This window comes from Hylaeus anthracinus, unplaced genomic scaffold (genome assembly GCF_026225885.1).
Source record: "Hylaeus anthracinus isolate JK02 unplaced genomic scaffold, UHH_iyHylAnth1.0_haploid 11982, whole genome shotgun sequence".
In the NCBI taxonomy this organism is placed as follows: domain Eukaryota; kingdom Metazoa; phylum Arthropoda; class Insecta; order Hymenoptera; family Colletidae; genus Hylaeus; species Hylaeus anthracinus.
The window spans coordinates 13,618,763-13,644,693 of record NW_026534330.1 but is presented as its reverse complement, the minus strand read 5'-3'; the positions used below and the strand labels follow the sequence as shown (position 1 = coordinate 13,644,693).

The 25,931-nt window shown below is 37.1% G+C and overlaps 1 protein-coding gene and 1 long non-coding RNA gene across 3 annotated transcripts in view; one reads left to right on the top strand and one right to left on the bottom strand.

Moving 5' to 3' along the window:
- LOC128886395 (glypican-6) overlaps positions 1-25,931 on the top strand; it is a 242,882-nt gene that overhangs the window by 46,753 nt on the left and 170,198 nt on the right. The gene's annotated exons all lie outside the window — the stretch shown is intronic.
- On the bottom strand, positions 20,395-25,747 carry LOC128886461 (uncharacterized). The gene is made up of 3 exons (XR_008459842.1): positions 25,284-25,747; positions 21,240-21,490; positions 20,395-21,049 (listed from the first exon to the last, which is right to left on the bottom strand). It is a non-coding gene; the product is annotated as an uncharacterized LOC128886461 (long non-coding RNA).

Below are 25,931 nucleotides of genomic sequence, written 5' to 3'. Positions count from 1 at the left end.
GCAGTCGCCACTTATCGAGGCACGATTAGCTCGAGGGTCAACAAAATTTACAAAACAGTTTCTGAGATTTTGTAATTAGAAAAAGTTGTTGTGCCAGTCTAGCACAATCCAGCACAATCAAAGAAATTTCGAAAATATCAAAATTTGTAATAACCCCCACCTTTTTCTGTTAATTTTTATTGAGCCTCGAGCTAATCTCAATTTTTAACACACGACTCTCGTGTATTGTACGTAACACAATTTAGCACAACTTGCAGAATTCGGTTATCTGTCGCCGTTCGCAAATTGTGCGAATATTAAATTTTTTATTCCTTAGAATTCAACATTTTTTATCTGCAAAATGAGCAGAGATAACGAGTTTCTATCAATGGCACAATGTAGCACAAGTTGGTACGCATCTTTCTATAGAAAAAAAAGTTTGTTTCGGCAAAAGTGCGGGGATAGTATAATTTTGGTTTTTTTTTCTTTTCTTAATTGTTATTGATGTTATCGATCTCTTATTTACGACACGATTCAGCACAAATATAGCACAATACGGCACAAAAAAGAAAACTGAAAATTCGAAAAGTGCGGGACTATCAAAAATTTTGTTTTGTTCTATTTTCTTGAGTACGCTTTGACTTACAGAATCGCGGTTTACGGCACAAACGTAGCACAATGTAGCACAATTTAAACAAAATCAAAAATTCGAAAAGTGCGGGGCTAACTTTACACACATAGCCAACAATGCGTTCCATCGACTGGGAAATAAATGAACATATTGGGCAACGTCGCACGCAGCGAGGCAGGGCAGTGCCGAAAGGTCGGAAACAGTGTCGTCCAGGGATGTTCGAGTCACCGGAAAGAATCGATTCTTGAATCGATTTTGAATCGGTACGAGAGAATCGATTCCTCCTAAAAATCGAAACTAAAGAATCGATTCTGCAAGAATCTGTTCAAAAAGAATCGACTTTTTTGTTTCTTTTTTTATTTTTATTTTTGTAAGCAGATTCCCATACGATTCTTCCGCTCGGCATCGATTATTGTAAAGAATCAATCTTTTATTTTTGTACTTTTCGTCCTCTTACACCGAAGGCAGACTCTACATTGTTTATATTTTCATCACTATTCCTATACTTTTTTCGAATAGTAATGTAGGAGTGAATGTACTTTTATTGTTAAGAAAAATCGATCTTCGATTCTTACATGAAAGAATCGATTCTGGGGAAAATCGAATACCAAAGAATCGATTCAAAAAATCGATTTTGTTTTACCGAAAGAATCGATTTTCTAAAGAATCGAATCGGAATCGAACATCCCTAGTGTCGTCTCTCAACAATTATTTTTGCCTAACAGACTTTTAATTGGTTGTTTTGAATTTTTTTCTACGAAAATTTTGTCCATCTTCGTCGTCGAGAAACCAATAAGGCTCCTAACAGCGACGAGGTAATATCGGTGCACGAAGAGTACCACGAAGCACGTTCGTGGCTCTCCCTTCGAAGCCCCTGCACTACATTCCAGGGTAGTGTCAGGTAACGGAAGGGGAGTTCTGGTACAAACTCAGCCAAAACTACCGAGACTCCCCTTTGCTTCACTCCCGAGACGAAGAAGTCGTTGAAAGTGCTGTTAGGGCTCGAATGGGACCGAGTCGTGAAGGGGTCGTTAGAATTGCGAAGGTGATTTCGAAAAGGATAGTCGAAGTTAGGGGATCGTTTCGAAGCAAACATTTGGTGGTTATGATCATCAGCATTGTTATTAAATGAGGGGTGCAACGCCAAGAACACCCTGAGGACTTGTTTGCGAAATGAGTTGGAGGATTCATCTTCGTTGGTTAGATTCGCAGTTTTCTTTAATTTAATATGAGGATCGTCGAGGTTGGTGACTTTTGAGAGCCTTGAGGTTAGGTTTCAAAAATTTTGATTTGCTGTTTTCTTTAATTTAATATAAGGAACGTCTAGTTTAAAGAAATGGTGCAAATGGTTATAGAATAAGGACTTGAACTCTTAGGTGGATTTGTTAGAATCTAGCGTTCCTCTGTGGCAAACCACCTTGTCTATTTTTCATGATTTAGGGCCTAAACTTTAGGCTAAGGTTAGGTCTGCGAGGGTTGGACTCATCTTCGTTGGTTAGATTCGCTGCTTTCTTTAATATAAGCCGTTAATCTTCCTCTAGTGTTCCTCTAGTATTTAAGAAATATGTAACATGTACCAAAAAATATATATTCTAACTGTGTACCTCAACTTACATTTATTATTTTAATAAAACCTTTGTTGAATATTACAACAGAAAGATAAAATAAAATTTATGCAGTAGGGTGTTAACTATCAGTCTTGAGCAAGGAATTACTAAAACTGGAACGCTTGCCCAACCGAGTCGCTACATGTCCCTTCACCTTCGGCGGCTACACGGAAAATTAATTAAAGAGCTGATCAGTCGATTTCGACATTCAGGTTATCGATCAATGACAGAAGTGTCCAAGTATACCACGATCCACTTGATCCTCCATGTCTCTTTCAACGTTCGCCTGTAGAGTAAACGGGTTATGGAGATCGTGAGAAATAAATCTATTTGGCCTCGGTTTCGTAACCCGTACAAATTACACGCACAACCGCCGAATCGTTTCACTATTATCCTAATTATATCGACTCGTTCGAGGGATAGCGTGAGGCCTTCGTTGCACGCGCAGGCCTGGCTGCTACACCACCGCATACAACAACGCCGAGCGCGCTTATGGTAATGAGTCCATGATGAGTCCACGGTGTCTCGAGGATGAAGGGAGAGAAGCAAGGATCGATAGGATTCGGCATGGAAAAAACGAGCCGATCGGAACGTTACGAGCAGACACGTTCAGACCACGATTCATCCGCTGACACAGATCTTTTGATGGATGGACCGACACAACGATCGATGCAGATCTCGTCCAACGACATCGACATACCTGTGTTTTCACGCGGTGTTTTCACGAGAATAGCGATCCACGCGTCGATTAAGCGATACGCCCGACGATCGATGGCTCCGATTGTCCGACAAACGATTCATCAACCTCGTTTTGTCTACGTCAATTTCGACCTAGAGCGCGTTTCATCCGCTTCGTTCGCTCGTCCGTTGGGGATGCGTTCGTATTAAACTGAAGGGGTAAGAAGTAACGCGGGAAAATGCACTTAATACTGGAGACTAGAGTTGAACAGGACACACCAGTATGAAGTTGAAATCCCATTTTGAAAATTTTAGAATTCGAAAAGTTGTTCCAGGTTGTTCTATACTTGTTCTACATTGTTCCAGAAGATAACATTTTTATAATAAATATTTTACCGGAAAATTGAAAAAAAAAAACAGTTTTTTGACCTAGCATCTCATTTATCGAAAATCAAATGTTTCGTGGTTGTTCCAGATTGTTCTAGTTGTTCCAAAGTAGTAATTCTCTAAAAAAAGAATTTGAAAACATATAATAAAAAAACATCTACAGCCTATCAGCATCGTCTTCTGAACACCGAATTGCATATTTAAACTAATAATTAACGTAACAACTTGGAAGAACTTTGATTTTTGTCAGAACAAATTTTGTAAGGGCACTTTACTCTTAGAAGTAAGCATACTTTTTCCCTTCTTTTGTCATTTTGGACCGATAACGGCGCGTCAGCGACACCAAAATGGAGAACAATATCAAAAGAGCATAGAACAATCTGGAACAATTTTGATTTAAAAAATTTGTTCTGACAAAAATTAAAACAGTTCCAAAAACTGAAGAGACCCATGAAAGGACGAAGATTTGCAACGATTGGGAATATAAAGGCTACATCGCTGAAAGAGCTCAAAGCTATACCAAAAGGTGCTTATCAGAAGTGCTTCGAGGATTGGAAAAAGCGCTGGCACAAGTGTATTATATCTGAGGGGGATTACTTTGAAGAGAACAATATAAATATTGAAGACTAAATAAATATTTGTTGATCAAAATAAAAAGTCACCTTACTTTTTGATCACACCTCGTACGTGCCACCAATTGATCTATTTTACTTAACACATCTATCACTGCAAGAAAGAGCAAAGCATTATAAATAATATCTCACATTTGATTTTCATCTCTTTTTGTACAAAACATAATACAACAATACCATACGTTAAATGGAGAATCTTGGGTAGTAGACCTTTCAAAGAAACATGTTAGGTAATAGAACCTCAAATGACCAAACTTTAAATGAAGAAGATATGAGGTAGGGCGAAGCTTTGGGTAAAGGAGCAATCTTAAATAGAGAGTCTTGTACACTAGAAATTTCATAGGTCGGTACTCAAACATTATATAGAGAAACTTTGGATGATGAATGCTTAAATATCAGAGCTGAGGAATATCTACTCGAGTGGAAGTAGAAAAGTTGTTATTAACGAAATCTTGTACAGAAGAAATTTAAGTTGTAAAGTTCTTTGTACTATCTAGATAGAATTTCTGATTCAAATTTCCGTTAGAATCCTTGCAACACTTTCTTATGGTAAATCATGAAAAATGCACAAGGTTGTTTACCACAGAAGGATGCTAGATTCTAACGAATCCACCTAATGGTTCAAGTCCTTATTCTATGCCACAATATTTGTTTAAACTAGACGTTTCTTATATTAAATTAAAGAAAACAGCAAATCCAACTTTCTGAAACCTAACCTCAAGGCTCTCGAGTCATCAACCTCGACGATCTTTATATTAAATTAACCCTTTGCGCTCGAGGCATTTTTCGATCAAATCAAATCCGGTCCATTTCTATAAAATCAAAAACTCTACTTCGAAAAGAAACATCTACGAACATTCATGACTCAATGTATTATTATTTCAATTAATAATTAACTGTATTCTGATATAAGTAAAATTGAAATTGTATGTTCAAAAAAATCACTTTTAAATTACATATGTCGCCCTAGAGACGCCACTCGAGCGCAAAGGGTTAAACCTAAAGAAACATTAGGTATTGTTGATTTGCTGCGTGAAAGCTAATGGTGACTGAGAGTCACCTCTCGAGTGCAAAGGGTTAAATACTGCGCCACAATGTCGAGGTACCTAAGTGATCACAGTTTAACGTAGAATTTTCTCTCCAGAGTCTATCTTCGCAAATAACCAACTGCTAATATCTACTAGTCCCAACCAGTTGGAAAAAGTAATGGCGCCGAGACGCTACCGCGTCTCTAGATTGAAATATCTCGAAACCTAATTTCTCGATGTTCAAAGCGTAAATCTCCCAGCGACCACTTGCAGCGTTGCTCGAACCTTCCTCGTGTTATCAGCGTGCTCTTCAGGTCTTTTTTCATCGTGGCCTTTGAACGCTGGACACTTTCCATCCCCGACTGGCCTTTTCTTTCCTCCTGTTTGAGGCTGTCGGTAAAGAGAGCATGCGAAGTCCGCGTTTCATTATCTATGGCACCGTCGTCGCGTTCTGTTTAACGTCGAGGCCCTTCGGTAAACAGTTTCTTGGGGTTTGCTTTCGGCCAGCCACCCTTCTTCTTCCAAGGGAGACGCGGGCATCTTTCGCAACGACACACACCCAGGGGGGAGACAGTTTGTACACACACGGTTCTCGAAGCTGGAAGATTCGATAAAATTGCTCCCTTTGCGATATGGAATCGAAACCATCTACGTGGGGTGAAATTCCTAAAAACTGATGGGAAGTGGAAAGAATTTTTATGGTCCTAGTAGGATACAAGAGTTTTTGGGTCCTTGGATTATAAGTGGGACACGAGAATTTTGAAATTTGTAATGGTGGGGTCGATTGAATAAATTTTTCAAAATTCATAAAATGTTTAAATAAAACACGAAATTCTTAAAATAATTAAAAATAATCCACAATTCTAATTACTTTAAAGGTTTATAAATACTTAATTTTAAACACTTATTGAGTAAATTCTTCAAAATTCATAAAATGTTTAAATAAAACACGAAATTCTTAAAATAATTAAAAATAATCCACAATTCTAATTACTTTAAAGGTTTATAGATACTGAATTTTAAACACTTACTGAATAAATTCTTTAAAATTCATAAAATGTTTAAATAAAACACAAAATTCTTAAAATAAAAGATATTCCAAGTCACCAAAAATTCAATACATCAAAAACAGAATTGGAAAGGTGTTGAGGGTTTACTCCAGGGAACTTGTAGAGAATCAAGCAGACCACATTGTAGTTACAATAAACATATATTTAAAGAGTAAATGGATAATATATAATATATATGCGCCACACATAAATCCGCACAACGGTGCATAGAGAACAAATACACATCGCAAAAACGGGGAGTACCCCTAAGGAGGCGCGGAGTTCGAATATTATTGTAACAAAAGGTGTCGCATCTTTTTGTCAAAGCTTCAGGGAATCGATTAGAGAGGTATCGAAGACGCCGAATCAATCGTTTCGCGCGACCATGGAGTTGTACGAGCTCTTGTCGCGCTGGATCGCTATATCGTGATCGACATCGTCGACTGGTTTTTATCCGTCTTCCTCTTTCTCCGTCTGCGTAAACGCAGTTCTGTTACGCTCGCGGAAACTGAACTAACATTCCTTCGCATTGCCGTCGAAACACTTTTACCGTCGAGGGTTTACCGGGCAGAAAATGCGACTAATTCCTGTAAATGCCGCCGCGAGATTGCGCGAATTCCGCGTCGATGTCCCACGGGACGCGGGTGAATTGACTCGCTCAAAACCTGCGACCGTGCGAAACCTGAAATCTTATGTATTATTCTACCCGGTTTTGCAGATACGCCCGTTGTACATTTTCACTCGAAAAAGAAAGTGCTTTCCACTTCGTGGATTAATTCAAAATGTTCACTTTTTTGGTGTAAATGAACTAATTTTCGTTTATTTGCTCGTCAAGGATTTTCCTGTGAGGGTACGGATTGGAAAAATACGAACGTTAAGACTGAACAGGGACTATGAAGTAAAGTATTTTAAGGGATGGTATTTCGGAACTCTTGTCCTACGTCATGGTGTAGGTACGCGTTACTCGCCGTATACGTAGCTATGTAGTTTGTGTTTGCCTTCCGCAGCCTGTTTTCCCTCCTGTTTGTCCACTGGGAACTTCCGATGCTCTGTTTATTTGGAAACGTATCAGGCTGCGTTATTTTATACGGTACTATGGTCCATTTGTGCGCGAGATACACTGGTAGACTTGGATCTATCCAAATAATACAGGGTATAAAGAAAAACGGGGTTTGAAAAAATATTGATTCGGTACGAATCAATCGGTTCGTAATGAAAAGTGAACTGAAATCGATTTGGATTTGTAATTCAATGAACTAAAAATAATTTGTATTTTGTCAGGATAGTTAGCAAAACTCCATTATTATAAAAATACAGTCAGTCTTAAAAGTATATTCATAGCCTCTGTGTCAATCAAAGAAAGTCCAAATTAAATAATAGCTTTGATGTTTCCAAATAAATGTTTTATTATAAATATGTACATAAATAAACTCGATGTATATATTTATAATGAAAAATTAATTTGGAAACATTGAATCTGTTCATTTAAATTAAGCAAATTTCTTTATCAGGCATAGGAGGTACGAACACATATGAGACTGACTATATATGAAAATTACAGGGCTAATTTAATAATAATAATGACAAATAAATATTACCATTTTCCAATCCTCTATTATTAATTAAGAGGGCCATCCTGTGTGACGGGCGTTTTTTTGAGGTTTTTTCGGAATTTTTTATAGCAAAATGAAAAAACACAGAGTCCAAATTATTACTATATTTTTATTCAACGTTTAACTGTAACCGTAACGATAAATCTCGTGATCCACATTATATTTTTGCTTAAAAAAAATTCAAAGTTACAGTTAGAGGCTGAGTAAATATATAGTAAAAATTTGAAAGCTCTGTGTTTTTTCATTTTGTTATAAAAAAATTCTGAAAAAGCCTTATAAAAAAACGGCCGTCACATGGGTGACTCCCTTAAAATCGTCTCCCTTTGGAATCTAAGGAACCAAACGCTACTTCTATTTCCTGTAAAGAAAGGTTTTTGAGCTTTCAAGGAAATTAGAGACCATCGCCGATGAAGTGCGACGTTTTTTACAGAGCATCTTAAATTTCAGGTGGCAAGAAGTCTCCCCGAACGGTGAACAGCACTCGAGCGTGCAGTAGATATTAGACGGTCGATCGTGCACTTAAGCTCGACTCGAATCACGTGCAAGTTTCAATGATCGTTGAAGTCGCGTCGATTAGCCTAGGAGATTAAAACTTTAAGCGTAGTAAGCTAAACCCACCCTCCACGGGGGAGGAAAACATTGAAAACGCTCGGAAGGGTAAAGAAGCGCATTCTTCGCTAAATTGTTACTCCCTTCTGCAGAAAAGAACCTCGTAGAAAGTATTTGTTCCTCCTCGAACAAGTTAATCTCTCAATTGTTCGAGTAGTCGGCTTTTAGCCAGACATATAGGGTTGCACAAAACTCTAGGTCTGTATTACACGAAGAAATTAATTCTGTGCCTTTATATTCATATATTTATTACTTCAGTATACGTAGAAATATTTACTTGTTGTGAAGTACCTTCGTTAAAGTAACTTCGTAATTAGTGTTGTGGATCGGGATAGGTATATGATGTTTTGAATGAATGACCATTACTCCTTCTTTATGTAGTATCAGTATTATTAGAATATATTATAAGGTTATAAATATATGTATCACAAAAACATTATTCCACCGCGTTCTATTACATATCTCGTCCTTCTCTCGGACGCCACGTATTCACCTGTCTATTGTTTATTCGCACATCGCGCCACACGAGTAGTATTATTTCCATCGGTAATGTAAAGTCCTACAGTTAGGTCCTCGTAGATTTTTGCATTGGCCTGTAGCTTCATTTTCCTCGTTGGAATTCCAAGGATACCCTCTGAAAGTCGACGAACGTTTGCAGTAAAAGTTAATTGCGTTTTCGTGACGCACATGCCGCGAACTCCTCCGAAGCGAGGGAGAACCAATCAAAAATATTCTTCCACGGCGGAAAGTAGAATGGCAGAATGGAAGGTATTTTTTCTGTATCAATCCCCGTCATTTGACACGCGTGCATCCGTGGGGCCGCGAAGAGCGGAAGTCGACGGTGAAATCGTCCGTTCCTCGAAGGAAAAGGATGATTTCTCCGCGCGAAGTGGGTCCAGACGGTTTCAGAGGCCGTGTTCGCGTACCTGCATGCTGACTCGTTGCCGTGGCATTCCTGGAGTCTGGTTCGCTCGGTAATTATGAGATATTAGCCGGTAATTTATAGCCGTCTCAGGGACCTTCTCGAAGCCAGGGGCTCTCCCCGCGATCCTTCCTCCCCTTCAGGGGGCCCCCTATCCGGGAATGCCGTTCCCTGGCTCGAATCAGGGTCCAGAAGGTCAGCCGTGCATTCATTCTCTCCGATCCTCCTTTCTTTCTTTTTTTTTTTTATCTCTTCGTTGGCAGTTTGTAGTTTTTACTCTTCGACCTCGTCGGACCACCTACGACCGGAAGTACCCAACGGATAAAGCGATGATTATTATTGTCGATGATTACGCACGGATTTGGGGCGTTTGTTTGAGCTCGAAACGCACCACACCCTGGCTAAATATTTTCACTGCGATTCGGCGGTTCCTCAGGGCTGAGCTCTGCGTCATCGAACTGTGATTCATGCTCTGGAACGTTCACACGAGCGGAAGCCTTTGGAGATGATCTAAGATTTTGGGATTGTTACTTCAATGGGAGTCATTTTATTATTATTATTATTATTATTTTTTTTTTTTATTTAATAAGCTCAACGTCGCATCGACATCATGGGTTATTAGCGACTTACAGAAACAGTACAGAGTTATTACATTTTGTTAAAGAACTCAATAGTCTTGCAGAATTCTACTAAGGTGTCCTGGTATTTGAAAGAATAGTTGGCTTCACTGATACTGTTATGGATGTTTAACTTCTTCCTGATTTCGTTGTATTTGGGGCAGTCAAGGATGATATGGTTAATAGTGATTTGGGTGTTACATTCGTCACAATTTAATGATTGGTTTCTGTTGAGCAGGTGTGAGTGAGTAAACTTGCTGTGGCCACTTCTGATTCGTGTTATTGCCATTTGCTGCCTTCGATTGAATTTTGGATTCGTTTATAAAACAAAAAAACTTCCTATAGCTTTATGAACTGTGCTAGCTCTATATGTTCTCCATTTTGCAGTTCAAGACTGCCTTAATAATGTTTCTAGGTGTTTAACGCTGTCCGAGTAAGTATTGTGAATAGATTGGCTATCTGTTTTAAGGGTAGCTGCTATTTTCGCTTCAATATCGGCCATTACATTTTCATGAATATCCTTATGTGATGGAACCCATGCTAGAACTACCGTTTTGCCGTTCTTATCTATTTTGTTGAGTACTTCCTGTATATCAATATACATTTCTGTTGACTGATTTGTTTTTTGACTCCTTAACAGTGCGCCAATAGAATCAGAGAATATGATAAATTTAGTTTGATTTTGGAAATTACTATCAATATACTTCAAGGCTAGAAGAAGAGCGTATGTTTCGGCTGTGGTGACACTGTTGAAGCTGTTTAGACTGTGCTTAACCGAGATGTTTTGGGAGAAGAAAGCTGCCCCAGTTCCATGGAGTCAATTTTTGGGCTTCGAGGTTGCTTTATTTTTATGTATCTGGGTGGAATTACGTTATTTGGTACTGTGAGGTATATAAGTATCTTACAATTATTATTTAGCAAAGAAAGTTAACCCTTTGTGGTCGTATTAAATTTAGGTATGGCTATTGTACTGGTCGAAATTAATTTCCGAGGAACTAGCAGGGATACATAATGTGCAAGCTTATGAAGGATAAACAAGATTTATTAATTCTTTTGTGAACTTTAGATATATGTTTACACAATAATGTGTTTTAATGTAACTTTTTTATATAAAAATTATATTTTATAGTTCTCTATCATGTGGTATCTTTTGGTAACTTTCTTCTTGGCATATTGGAGTATCGTTTTGAAATATTTTAAGAAACCAGAATGCCTAATTACACTTAAACACAATTTGTAAAACATTATTTGGAATTCTACCAAGTATTTTCGACTATTTGGTATTTTTTACAGTCTGTTACAGAAAAAATTACAATATTCAATATATTTGTCTTTAAACAATTTAACATGTAGATATTTCACCCACTGGTTCATGTATTCTTGTATAACTTAATATAATTAAGTTTTCGTGGTTGCGAGTAAACATACGACCGCAAACCTTTAATATGATTACACACCATTGAAAAGTCCCAGAGTCAATATTTTGGAGCACAATACAAAAATATCATTCTTCTTTCATTTTTTTTTCTTTTCTGTAAGTAAGTTACACCTTAGAAAGTAAAATTAATTCTACAATATAAATAAATTAAAAACAGTAATAACCTAAAACTACGTACCTATGAAATCTTAACCTAAATAGGAATTTATTTTACTGTGGAAATATTATAACATGGATTTTGCTTTCAATATTTGTTTAAAATACTGCGTAAAAATATGCAGTGTAATAATAACCTAAAACCTACAGTAGATAAAGAAAGACGTAACCGTAACTGTCCATCTCTATCACCAAACTCGCTCAAATATATTTTACTATTATTTAACCATAAATTTTCTCTTCTTTTCAGGTAAGTACGAGTTCAACCTCGAAGAATGCCGTTCATCTTCTCGCTGAAAGTCTCCCATGGTAAATAAAACTCCCATCGTTGCCCTTCTGTGTTTATCAGAGGATTTTGAATCATCAAAGATAATCGCACGGTTGCGTCCAGAGATAGGAAGCGAGAATGCATTCGCAAACAGGAGTATTCGCGTTTCGCGTTTGGTAGTTCATTGGCGCGGTTAGTTTGTCGAGGCTTAAAGTATTCTTAATTTTATCTTGCACTTCGGCTAAATTACGAGCGATAACTATTGATCTCGTCGCGATAAGAGATATTTCGACTGCGCCGTATCTTGCGTCGACGAATGTACTGATTTCGTTTTGAACCGAATGGAAATTTAATTTTGATGTAGTTACAATCGTAGCTATAATTTATAATGGTTATAGTTAACACTTGGAGAAAATATTATGGTACAGGCTTATCGTTGAATTGGGTATTAATTATTTTCAGGATGCCTGTTACAGAAAATATAGGGGTTCGACATTATTTTTCTACGGGAAAGAAATAATTCGATCAGAATGAAATTTAGATATTCACCTTGTATAAATTAGTTTATACAAAAAGAATAAATTTAAAAATATTTGTCTCGATGTGTCCACCTAATCAGAAACAAAGAAGATTAGCTTATCTACGGAACGAGCCAAGAATTTTCCTCTAATCGTTAGTTTTTCGTCTGCTCGTGGACAATTAGCTCGGCAGGGAACGTGAAGAATAATTCTTTTCACGATTTTACGGTCTTATACGGTCGATAAGATGCAATTGAGAATATGTATATGACGTAACTCTCGTAGATAATTTCTGTCTACTGTCGGGACTATCGGGCAACGGCTCCAAGCCAGTTTAAACAACTCGTCTTCGTCCCGGTTCTCGATAAACATTCACAGGGAATACTCTCACTCGTTCGAGGCCTCTTATCAGATTTATTGCCTCGGGTACACGAAGCAACGCGCTGTAGAAAATCGAGAAAACAAATCGAAGGCTTCCCTACTTCTTCTTCTTCCCTGTCCTTCGCTCTTCCAGCCATTGAACCGCTCGATTACGCTTGTTAAATCGCTTGTTAGCGACGACATTGATTCTGCGCGACACCTACGGCCCTAGATTCATCTCTGAAACTCGTTTTTTCCTAGATAAAACGCGTTTAAACAATTGTAATTGACACGATGGACTGGTCTCTAATTTTGGTATTCTTTAATTTAATTCGAATAAATATATTCGAATAAGAATATACTTAAGAATATACTAAAGAATAACGATTTTATCTGTGAACAATGATGTTATTCGATATTTTTGAATAAATATATTCGATTAAGAATATACGTATTCGAGAATATTGAATAACATCGTTCACAGATAAAATCGTTATTTTTTAGTCAAAAATAAATCTGGCTCGAATAACACGTTTGAATATACAGGCTTGTTCGAGAATATCGAATAAAATAATTATTCCTTAATCATCTACAAATCTGGCTCGAATAACATGTTCGAATATACAGGCTTATTCCCAAATATCGAGTAAACACATTATTCCTTATCTACTCTCTTCTTTTCTCTCTTATTTATTCTCTTCGAATAATATCATTATTTCTTATTCACGTTTCCTCATCAACGAATAAATCTCAGAAATGTATTCGTTACTCTCCATTCCTTATTCCGGTTTCTGCTAAATTCTGGTTGAGAACCTATCTTCTAAGTTTCGCAATATTCGATGAAATCGGCTCCAAGTCTGGAAAAATTATGCCCGATTGTGGCAAACGTTTTGTTCATTGAGTAAAACCAAATCAAAGTGAATTCTCGGGAATTGCGCCGAGTGACCCGTGACACACGTGTGTGCTTTCCAGAGAAAACGCACCCTTCCCTAGTCACGGAGAGGGTTGAGCGATTTTTCGCGTCTGGTTCGCGTTACTAACGAGTTCGTCGAACCACACGGGGGCGCCGATTGCGAGTATCGCGTCAGAATTTTTATTTCGATCGTTCGCAACGCGATTGTCGCGACAATAAACATCGCTATCGTTCGGGGCACGCCGCCTCTGTAAATTTACAGAATACATATCCCACCCGTTGCGTGGATGTTGTTAAATATTTACGGCGCGCGTTGGTTAATTAATCGTTCACCGAGAATTCGCGTTTCGAAACATCGATTTTAAATCTCAATGACCGCCGGCGTCGAGGCCTACCCGTTGTTCACGAGTGTCATGGTTTTAATTAAAAAATAAAAAATATCCAACGTTTTCATCGCGTATTTTCGTTCCGTCTACAAGTGGACGCTAAACGTAGATGATATTTGTTTGTTTATTTCAATTAGCGTGTCAAAACTGGATTGCGTTGGAAAATTTGCAGGACTGATGGTCGTCGTTGCTAGCTGGTGGACAGTAGAGCAGTGCGTAGCGTAGCTGACTACTATGCTGAGAGCCTGGGTTTGAATCCTAGCCGTCCGTCCCGGTTTTTCATGGTTGGGTTAGAGCTGGCTAACAAAAATATGAAGTATGGAAGAAGCCTAGGACGAAAAAATAAGGAATAAGATTAGTGCAATAGCAAATAAGGGGTGCGAATAGTCGGTAGGTTCCCAGCTAAGCACTATAAACTCAACAAACAACATCGTTGCTAGCGTCATCTATGTACGCTGAGAAATGTTTTTCAGGGGGTGGTACTATGTGGAGATGAGAAGTTGGATAGTAGGTCTGATTGGTACCAGTATAATTTCCTAGATACTATACTATAGAATTCTGCATTGTATTGCACATTAGAATATAGAATTCTATAGTATAAACAGGAAAATTATAATGGCACCAATCACATTCTCTAGCCAGCTTTACCTACAACATACACTACGGTGGATAACTATAGCACCGCTATAATTTTCGTGCGTTTTGTAGATTTAATTAATAATTTCTAATTTTTAATAGTATCATGTTAAAGAGGCTAAAAATATATTATAGCACTTTATTTAAGACAACTAATAATAATACTATAGATATTTCATGGGTGCACAACTATAGCACCAATGGAATTATAACATAATAACTAGGCTGCGGATCTTTATGCAAAATCAAATCTTCGCGAACCTGCCTAGAAAAATTAAACCTAAATAGGAATTTATTTTATTCTGCAAATATTATAACATGAACTTTATTTTCAATCTTTTTTATATTCTTGGATATTGTTTGCATTTTGTAGTTTGTTGCACATTCAAATTTTCTATAAATGCATAAAGATCTGCAGTCTAATAATACCAATATTAAATTATAATGTAATGATTAAATTATAATTTCAATGAATAAAAAGGAATGATTTAATAATAAATAGGACCTCCTTTCTTTCTCGATTAACTCAAAAATGCGACTTGGCATACTCCCAACTAGTTTTTCCAAATTTCGTTGTTAATTTCATTCCAGGATTTTAGTACAGCTTCTTTTAACTGCGAAATGCTAGAAAATTGTTGGTTGTGTGCATAAATACGCCGTACCATCATACCCCATACATTTTCCATCGGATTTTGATCCGAAGAGCATGGTGGCCTCTTTAATAAATTTTTATTAAGTGTTTGAAACCACCTTGTTCCTTGATTTTTGTGCATTGGGGCATTATCTAGTTGATACGTCCAAGTAACGTGGTTCTTCGAATGAATAAACAGCAACAAATTCTTCTCCAATATTTCAATGTACTCTAAACTATTAATTCTGGATGAAGGAAACGATAATTCCAGCTTGGCACTCGAGTAAAACGCAGCCCATACCATTAACGTTCCCTCTCCAAAATTGCGTTTAGAGAAATATTTTGGGTCTTTTCGTAGGTCTCTCCAGTAACAATCGAACCCATCCGGGCCATCGAGATTAAACTTTTTCTCATCGGATAATATTACCTACCAAAGAACGTTAAATGGAAGAAAATAATGTCACCTCTTAATTTGTCGATTAACATTAAACTTACATGATTCTAGTTTTTATTCATGTTTTCGCGGGTGTATTCCATTCTTGCTATTTTGTGGCGTTTAGAAAGAACGGGTGGTGAAATTAGTTTTTGTCTGGCAATGTTTGGATTCCTTCTGCAGACACGTTGAATGATCCAACGTGACACTTCGAGTCTACATTTCGCTGTAATTTCCCGACAGGTTTTCAAACTACTGCTCCCAATTTTAGTAATCTGCCTTTCAGCACGTGGGTATAGTTTCTTCTTAGGTCCTCCTTTCTTATTTTGGCCATATTTCGACGGATTACGTAAAAAATTTGATATTACTTCAGGGAATCGCCCAAGTTTACGTGCAGTTTCCTTAATTCCCAGTTCTAGCTTGTTATAAGCTAAAATTTCACATTGCTATTTTTCAGTAAGATACTTATCGCGTGGCATTGTATGAATTAATAAATACAACTTTGAATTAAATGAAAATTTTGTGACAAACACGCTTGAAGTGTGACGAAAATGAATGTGGTGCTATAATTTTGCACCGATTTTATAATGTTTTTCGACTTTATCTCGATATATACTTAGACTACTTCATGTCTATTTCCCCTGAAATTAATTATTTACATTGCTTTTTCATATTATACTACATATTATTATACTACATATTATTATTTTTCATATTATATTCTTCATATTCAACTACGTTCTTTGAATTTTTCTTTTAAGTTTAAAAAATATTAAAAATATCAGTGGTGCTATAGTTATGCACCGCAATGTAGTAGATCCATAGACCAGTTGTAATCGTGCTGAAGTGATCATTTGTATCATTCTTAGCCTTAGCGTGAATGTGATGTAGTTTACGTAACTGTAAACACATCTTTGAACGTCTATAAAAATAATTAGACAATAATTAAAAAAGTTTTCTTCTCGTAGAACTTGACAAACGCTCCTCGTGTAACGCCTATCCGCTCGCGATCTGATTTAAACGCGTCAAATTCTACGGATGTAATTAAAGCTTGAATCCGACACCGCGCGAAGGCGCGTCGCGAACATTAATGAAGGAGCTTCGGCCTCCGTGAACGACGGTAATTAGTGAATTTAGTGGTCGACGATAGAAGGGTCTCCCTGAAGTTATATCGTCGTGCATTGAAACCTGGCTGTCGCCGATGGACCGTAACGCTATCGCTTAATTGAAGGGTTTTGCGGAGCTTATTAAATCAATGGAATCGCCCTGATAAACGTTGCATCGACTCGCTTTTTTTTTCCTTTGTTGGTAATTAATCGATCTCCCGTTACTGTGATTCACTTCGAAGAGGATCCAAGGGCCGCGATATTCTTTTTGGGGCAAAAGAAAAGGGTCAGGTTGAAAGTGTTGTTGTCAAGGTGTCATACTCACCTATTACCTGTTCACAACATTATTTTATCGATTTGAGTGAATACAAACACTAAAAGTAATAAATAGACTGTGGTTATTTATGCAAAATAAAATCTTTGCACATATACCTAACAAAATTAACCCTTTACGTTCAAGTGGCGCCTCTACGGCGACATATGTAATTTAAAAGTGATTTTGTGAACGTACAATTTCAAATTTACTTACATCAGAATACAACTAATCATTAATTGAAATAATAATACATTTAGTCATGAACATTCGTAGATGTTTTCCTTTGAAGTAGAGTTTTTGGTTTCACAGAAATTTATTATAAAAATAGACTGGATTTGTTTCTATAGAAAAATGTCTCGAGCGCAAAGGGTTAAACCTAGTTTATTTTACTTAGCAAATGTTATAGTGCATATAAGTCTCGAAATCAGAGACTTAATAGACGAGAGAGAGGGGGGGGGGGGACATGAGGAAAATAAATCGACACGCGTAGTTGCAGCAAATAATCATTGTAATCCATCACATAAAATTCCAAAATGACACTTTTGATTTATATAAATGTTAAACCTATCTTAATACTAATGCCACACCTGAATCAACACAAATGTCGGTATCTCGTTGTATTTACAGGTTTATGCTAATCGTCTAAATATAATAACTCTATGGCAGACGACTGTGCCACATAACGCCGAATGGCCCGCTGCCGGTGCGTTGTTTACAATGGACATCTCTCAGCCACCTTTAGTCTCGTACATGACGTAGATGTATAGGTGACCACGTTTGACAAGGTGTCAAACTTACATGCAAACTTTACTTTCAATAATTTTCTATACTATTGCATACTGTGTTCATTTTGCACATTTTTGCACCATTCCACTTTCCTATAAATACACAAAAATCCGCAGTCTAGTAATAAACTATCGCTAAAAAGTTGCGCAACAACGCTTCCTATCTCCACGTCCGTTCCTCGAACTCACCTCCCGTAACATAAAATTGAAAGTCGTGGGAGTCGAGTACGGGGCTAAAATTGAATTTAGTAGGCGTTTGAGCGTCCATGTTTTCCAATTACTCAAACCGTTACTTACCAAGCGATCAATTACGACGATCGCGTAATCCTCTTAAGGATCATCGTCGATTCCGAGGCTCGCGCCTCACGGCGTAATTCGTCGTTGTTTTTCATGCGGGTATGGGAACAATGGCCGGCCAGCATCCCCTCCGACTCTTATGTAAATCCAGCATCTTGCAGCTTTTTCCTCCAGGCAATCTCGCCCAGCAATTTTCGGCCATTGTTCCGCCCGCGAGGTATCTTCCTCGTCTTCCGCTTCTCTTCGCCGTCTCTACGACTCGAATCCACGCGTCTTCGTCTTTCCACGTCTTGCCTACCTCTCCTGTTACTCCTTTTTTATTTTTTTTATTTAGTCTCTTTTTAATAACCTCAGCCCGGAGGAGCAGGGTTGGTTTATTTATTTCTGAAACGATCGGGGAGTGCTTCTCCCGCCACTGATTCCTGCTTGCCTTCATTTCTAATTTATATGTTCGCTGGCTATGCTCGTTCCCCTATGCGAATTACGCTTTTACTCGTGCAACGATATCGTATTCTCGGCGGCCAACGTTTCCTGGAACCACGGATTCCCGTTTTACGCGGGAATTGAATATTCAAGGGACTAGAGTTGTTCGAAGTTCCGAGAACTGGGTAATATTCAGCGGTTTTATTTTCTGCCGGAGAGACCGGAGGACAACGCGAAATTTTGTTTATTTGGATTGCTTGTTCGAGTTGTTCGCGAAATAGCGATCCAAGAAGGTGACCGTTTGGTAGTTAATTATAATGAGAGCCAATATATATGACAAACGGTATCTCGTTGTATTTACAGGTTTATGCTAACCATCTAAATATGACACTTATTTACAAAATAAAAATAGAAAAATGTACATTCAATGCCACAATTTTATTCTTATGTATTTTGATCTACTAAACTCGAAAATCGCAAGAAAACATTTTTTTATGGATACCTTTTTTTATATGAATTTTTTTTCGATTTTTTCTGACATACCTTCACATTTTAGGCCATATCTCGAGTTAGAAACGTCCGATTGGGTCGCGCAAGACGTCATTTTAAAGGTAATCGAATTTCCAACCATTGCTTTTCACATTATTTTCCAATCGGTTCAACAGTTTAAGTGTTACGAGCCAATATATATTTGATTTTTTCGGCTAAAATAGAACACGAATATTTCTTCCATCGCCATGGAAAAGTAGAAATTGTCAAATTATGTCCAGTTTCTTATTGTCTACGTATAGATCGCACTTTTACGAAGAAAACAAGTTTTTGTTGAAGAAAATCTATGGATAAATACCGGAGTTAGGAACAATTGAGTAAAGGTACAAAAATCCCAATTTTACTCTGTTTTTGTATTTTTTTTCCTATCTATATGTAGGAAACATTTATTTAATTAATTTCGATTAGAAATAATTTCGGCCTTTGCTTTGTCTTCTGTTATTCGTTGAGTTCGTTTCTCTGACGAGGAACCAAATGTAGTCTCCCGACATTCTTTCATCCCAATATCCTTGATACAAAAAACTTTGACTGCCACCAAATTTTGTAATTAAATAACTAATATTTAATGTATCTAGAATGTCATTTTCAATAGATATAATTGAGAAATCAGTTAATCGTTCTTGACTCATTATAGAACGTAAATTTCTTAATAATTTTTAATTTAGAAAAACTCCTTTCTCCGGAAGCTACCGAAACAGGCAAAGTTGAATAAATGAATAGTAAAATTGCTAAATTTAGAAATGTATTACTTAATTTATTTTCATACATAGAATTCAGAACGGCATAAGAATCCATCTCAGGTTTTATAAAACTTTGTACAGCTTTTGGGTCTTGAAATAGAGTGTTAGCATCGATATTGCGATTTTTAGTGTTTTTATTGTCGCTAAGTTTTATCTCTATATGTATATTTACAATGTTTTAATAACACTTCGTCAGTCTAATTTTTTAATTTACTTATATTATGAATAAGTTTAACATCTTGTTTATGTTCTTTAGTGTTACTGCTTATTTAGTGTTGTTGCTTGCCTACTGATAATGTTCGGTTTTTGGAAACTTGGCTTGCCATGCACCTAGTAACAGTATGAAGGAATTAGTGTTAGACAATAATTTTCTATACTATTGCATACTGTACGCATTTTGCAGTTTCCTGCACATTCCACTTTCCAATAAATGCATGAGAATCTGCAACATATGTTGTTGTAGAAAATTTTTTCTAAATTGCAGACTATTCCTAAATAGACTGGCTGGTAAGGGGTTAAAATAGTGGGATCTCAGGAATGAAGTTTAACAAATAAAATTGCCACGAATAAAATTCCCTGTATGTTTGAACACGAATATAATGAACACGAGTACGATAAACGTTGAAAAATGGAGCGAAAAGCATTGATATACGATGCGTCATGCGGTCAGGGTTTAAATTTGATTAGGTCTGAGGATAAGTGGACAATTCGCAATATTCATTGAGTCTTTGAGTCTTGATCAACGAAACTTCCTGTTAGATTTCACGTGGGAACGTTAGAGACGCGCAATTTTATCTTGTAATACGACGCACATGTAACATTACTATTTCATTTAGAACCAAAATCCGGATAATAACAATCATCATTATTCTACGCCTTTATCGTTATTGTATGCAATTTTTCTTTATTTTTTATAGGTTCACTTATTGTGCAGAAATTTTATTTTTGAAATTCATATTCTTAAGTAGCCAGATAATAATAATATTCATTATTATACGCCTTTATCGTTATTGTACAACATTTTTCTTTATTTCTCATGGGTTCCTTTATTATACAAAATTTCCATTTTAAAATTCAGGTCCTTCAGTGAATCACTTCCTCCCGCCCAAAAATAAGACTTAAAGAAGAATCGTTTAGTTGTTATACTTACTACGCGTTATATACAATTTTGATTTTTTAAATTGTGTTTTTTTATATAGTCACCGACATAGACACACGTATCTTTTCTTAAAAGAAAGCGCAAGAAAAATACCTAGTTAACCTAATTCATAAATTAACCCTTTGCGTTCGAGGCATCTTTCTGTCAAACGAAATCCGGTCCATTTTTGCGTCCAATAAATTTCTGTAAAACCAAAAACTCTACTTCAAAAAGAAACATCTACGAACATTCATGTCTCAATGTATTATTATTTCAATGAATAATTAACTGTATTATGATATAAGTAAAATTGAAATTGTACGTTCAAAAAAATCACTTTTAAATTACATATGTCGCCCTAGAGGCGCCACTCGAGCGCAAATGTTTAACGAACCTATAAAGCTCCAAGTAGTGATTGTATCTAAAATTCTACAAAAATAAACTAAAATTCCATAGCATTATCGGACGATGTGTCCCCCGCGTTGCTCGATAGGAAATACTCGTCAGGGCGAAAACCACTCTGGAAATGGAACGTTTCCGTGCGCGTCGCCGAGCAGATTTTTTCCTCGGTGGAGGAAAATAGAGGTCCGGTGAATGACGGAAGCGGTCGTTGTTTTTCATCGGCCGTTGGATGGTTTTGTCGGCCTGAAATAACAATGAAACTAATGAATGGACTTCCTCCGGCACCGCAATTAATGTAACTCAGCCGTTCTGAATAGCCATTTAAATTGATCCCGGAGGTAGGTGCGAGTTTACGCCGGTGAAATTCGTTTTGTCAGAAGAGAAAGAAGGCGTTGTACTTTCTCTCTCTCCCCCCCCCCCTGCTCCTTGCCGGCATCTTCGTTTCTCATCGGGGAATAATGAATGGGGTTAATTGGATCGCCGACGAGAACTCATTGGCAGGAGGGGGCGCTGATTTCGAAAAAAATCCTTGACTCTTTACTTTTACTCAGAGTACAACAAAGTTATTTATTATAGTGAAATAACTAGTCCAAGTTCATTCGCTGTATAAATTTGTTCCAAGGAATTATTTTGGGGTCATTACATGTGTTCGAGTTCATTAATACAGAACCATGACATACATATAAGGGATTATATTAGATTGTCCTAAAAGTTTCTTTCGTGAGTTGCATTCAATTATTTTCTGTGGCAGCATTTATATAAATAAACAATCTAATTTCTTAGACATTGATGCTGTAACAGTAATGGAGCGAAATGAATTGTACACAATTTTGTAATGTAACATAAAACTAAAATATTGTGTGTGTATTAATTATTAATATAAGGAAAGAAACTTTTGGGACAACCTAATAATTTTACAAAATTAAAGTATCGGTTAAAGAAGAATTTGTGGTATCGATGGCTTGCAGGACACATATTGTATGTTCACTTTTGGTTTCTCTGAGACAAACAGATTTGTGAATTCTATGGTACATTTTTCAATAGTTTTTCATTTATTTTATTAATTTTACTTGTTTTTCCGTACTTTGTGGCTTATATATTGTACATACATGTTTATTCAATTTTAAAGGTTTAAACTCAATAATATTTACCGAATAATATTTTAAAATTGGTTTAAAAACTCGACAATGAAAGAAAAACAAATTAAATAATATTTTATATATTATCTTACATATAATATATATTATAGAAGATAACTAATGTAGTTCCCGATTCATTTATTTTATTTCAAAGTACCATTGAATTCTCAACCCTTTGCACTCTAGAGGTGACTCTCAGTCACCACTAGGTTTCCTTTAGGTTTAATTTCTTTGGAACTCGAAGTGCCAATAAAATGATTATCGTTGAGGCAAAAATTACCTGACACGCAAATCTCAAATTAGAGATCTCATTTTCGAAGTCAATATAATCTTAGCATTCTTGGCAATAGAATGCTAAGAAAGCATCTCGAGTTATTGGTAGATATCAGGAAAAAAGGCCTCGAGTGCAAAGGGTTAAAGTTTCTTAAGAAGACTAAAAATTGCCCCACAATTTTCTAATAAAAGAACACGAAAGTAATATTTACCAGCAGTATTTTCCTTTTAATTTCCAACTAAAAACCAATTAAAACAAATTGGAAGCTTCAGAAGAATGCCTCAATATACCCAGTATCCCCGAAACAAAGATTTCTACTATTCTACAACTCCTGATAAAGGAGGACGAACTTACCCCACGCGTCATTTGATCGCTAGTGACTTCGATCAACTACCGCGTTAGAAAACGTAGGAAGGAAAACGTTCGGCGACTGAGGGGGTGTATATGTGTGCGTATGTCTTTACAGATCGACGCTTCGCGGCAGAGGCAGAGGCGAAACTCGGAAAATCCGTTCGTCCGTCTGATTCGATTCAGAATTTCTTCCGGCTGTCGCACACGACGGCGCATTTTCCCCGGGCCGTCGGTTGCGTTCGTTTAGCGCTCGAATTGTTCTCAATTAGTCTGCATGCATCCCCGGTCGCGCGAGCACGCGCGAATCGCTTCGTCAATCGCTCGTCGAATGAGCATGCAATCTGATTTCAATCTTGTCTAGTTATCCACTCGTTCCAGAGATGGCCAAAAGTTTTATTCGAGCGACGGATAACGAACACAATCATCGCCTGGCAATTAATTCGTAACTATTCGATTAGCCGCACGGTATTTCGTTCATCGTGGCTCACGGTCAGTCCCATAAGTATTTATACCTCCTTTGTCCATTGAAAACGTTTGCTTAAATTAAATGATAGATTTGTAGTTCTCAAATTAATGTTTCATTATAAATACGTACGTGCGAAGCCCATTCGTGTAAATATTTATAATGAAACATTTATTTAGAAATATCACATCGATCATTTAATTTAGACGAATCTCTTCAATACATGTATAGAGTACGAATACTTATGGAACTGTTTGTATTTTGTTTAAGAAATATCGAATTAAACTGTAGCTTCATTTGTTGCTCGACGCTTTTACTTAGGTAAATGTTTCATTTGAGTGCAGATCAGTCTCCTGTAGGCCCATCTAGTTTTTCTGTTAGATCAGCTTACAGAAACGAAGAACCTTAAAAACCAGTAAATTTTGTGTTTAAAATATTTTCAATATCTTATATGGTTTCGGAGATACGGTAATGTCTCCATAACTGCACAAATTAGTCTACGATAAATGCACAGACCAACACTTTTATTTAGGTAAATGTTTCATTTGAGTGCAGATCAAACTCTCGTAGGCCTATCTAGTTTTTCTGTTAGATCAGTTTCCAAAAACGAAAGACCTTAAAAACCATTATGTATTTAAAATATTTTCAATATTTCTTATGGTTTCGGAGTGACAGTAATGTAGGAATTCCAGGGACTAATATCAAAACCCTTATACGCTTCTACAAAAATTCTTTATTCTTCAAACTACTCACGCTTCTCCTTACATTCTAACATTTATCCTCACACTCGCTCATCGTCTCTTGTATTCCCTGTCTCTCTCGCACTCATTCTTCCTTGCTCTCTGTTCCCAACCTTGCCAATCATACAATCGTTTACAAACATTCCATCTATCATGCTTCCTGATTCGCGTTCTTCAAACATACACTCATGCACACCTCATAACGCGCGCCATATCTACGGCTGGCGCGTAATTTGATCCCAGAGTAATGTCTCTATAACTACACTTTGTCTACGATAAATGCACAAAAACCAGCACTTCTATTTAGGTAAATGTTTCATTTGAGCGCTGATCAGACTCCTGTAGTCCTATCTAGTTTTTCTATTAGATCAGTTTCAAAAAACAAAAAAACCTTAAAAACCATTAAACTTTATTTTGAAATTGTTGAAAAATCTTTATATTGGAAGATTAATAATGTACAATAAATAATGAACTTGAATAAGGAACAGTTACTATATATACTGTGTGAAGTTGAATACAAAAATGAAAGAAAAACTGGCGAAATAAAAATTAACTGAGCGCTCTCTATTCACGCATGTTTGCATAGATCATATGTCGTCGACTAACTAGTCAAATCATATATAGTCTTCCTCGTTATCGTTGAAGTTCACACGGATAACACACATACACATTTTCTTTTATTTATTTTCGCATTATAGAATGCTAATATATCTATTTTCAACATTTTATGTTTAAAATATGTTCAATATCTCTTATGGTTTTGGAGATACGGTAATGTCTCCGTAACTGCACAAATTTGTCTACAATAAATGCACAGAAACCAGCCCCATCACATAAATCATTCTGCTTCTCACAGTCGCATCCGCAATATCGAATACGAGAGTTCCGCAAACATTCGACTCGCGGTTTTCGACCCGCGCTTTCTTTGAGCAATATTTACATTCGCCGCGCAACGTCGGCGATAATTAAAGCTTCCAGCGGTGACTTAAAAGGGAGATGCACTTGGTGAACATAAATTCGTTCTCTCAAATATTTGAACGTCGCGAGGCACCGAGTAGCTTATTGTTACATCTTCCAACCCTGTTGTTTTCCTCAGCTCGATCGTTTTGGTATCTTAAACGACACACACGCGGCGCAAAGTGCTTCTGGCGCGAAACAAACGCGCGTGAATAACGCGTGTTTCCTTTTTCGGGAAGAGGCCGCGACAGGGCAATAAAGAAACTTATCAAGCGCGGTGAGTTCTCGCGATAGCGAACGTAGCGGGTAATTTAGGCGGGTGTCTGGTAAACAACGTGGCCTCTCGGGAGGCAAACACGGTTATCCAACTGTGGAGATTAACTGTTGCAAGAGCGCGCCTCGAGATGGTTATTATTTATCACCGTGTTCGACAAACAACCCGAAAACCGCAATAAGCGTGTTACTACCGACTACACCCGTTACAAGTCGTGGTATGGCTGATATAGTGGCACCTAAATGCTGACGCATCGACTGGTTGGTTAGGTTTTGCTTAGGTAATAACGAACCCTTCGTACTTGGAGCCATATCGTCGAAATTCTTCGAAACGGAATCGTGTAAAATCGTGTAAAATCGGAGAGTTTACGGAGATTTCGGAGGTTTCTATTATCGAAGTAATGCTGTAGTAAGTAAAGTCGATTTACTAATATTAACTCTTTGCACTCGAGGTATTTTTTCTTGCATCTGCCAGCAACTCGAGATG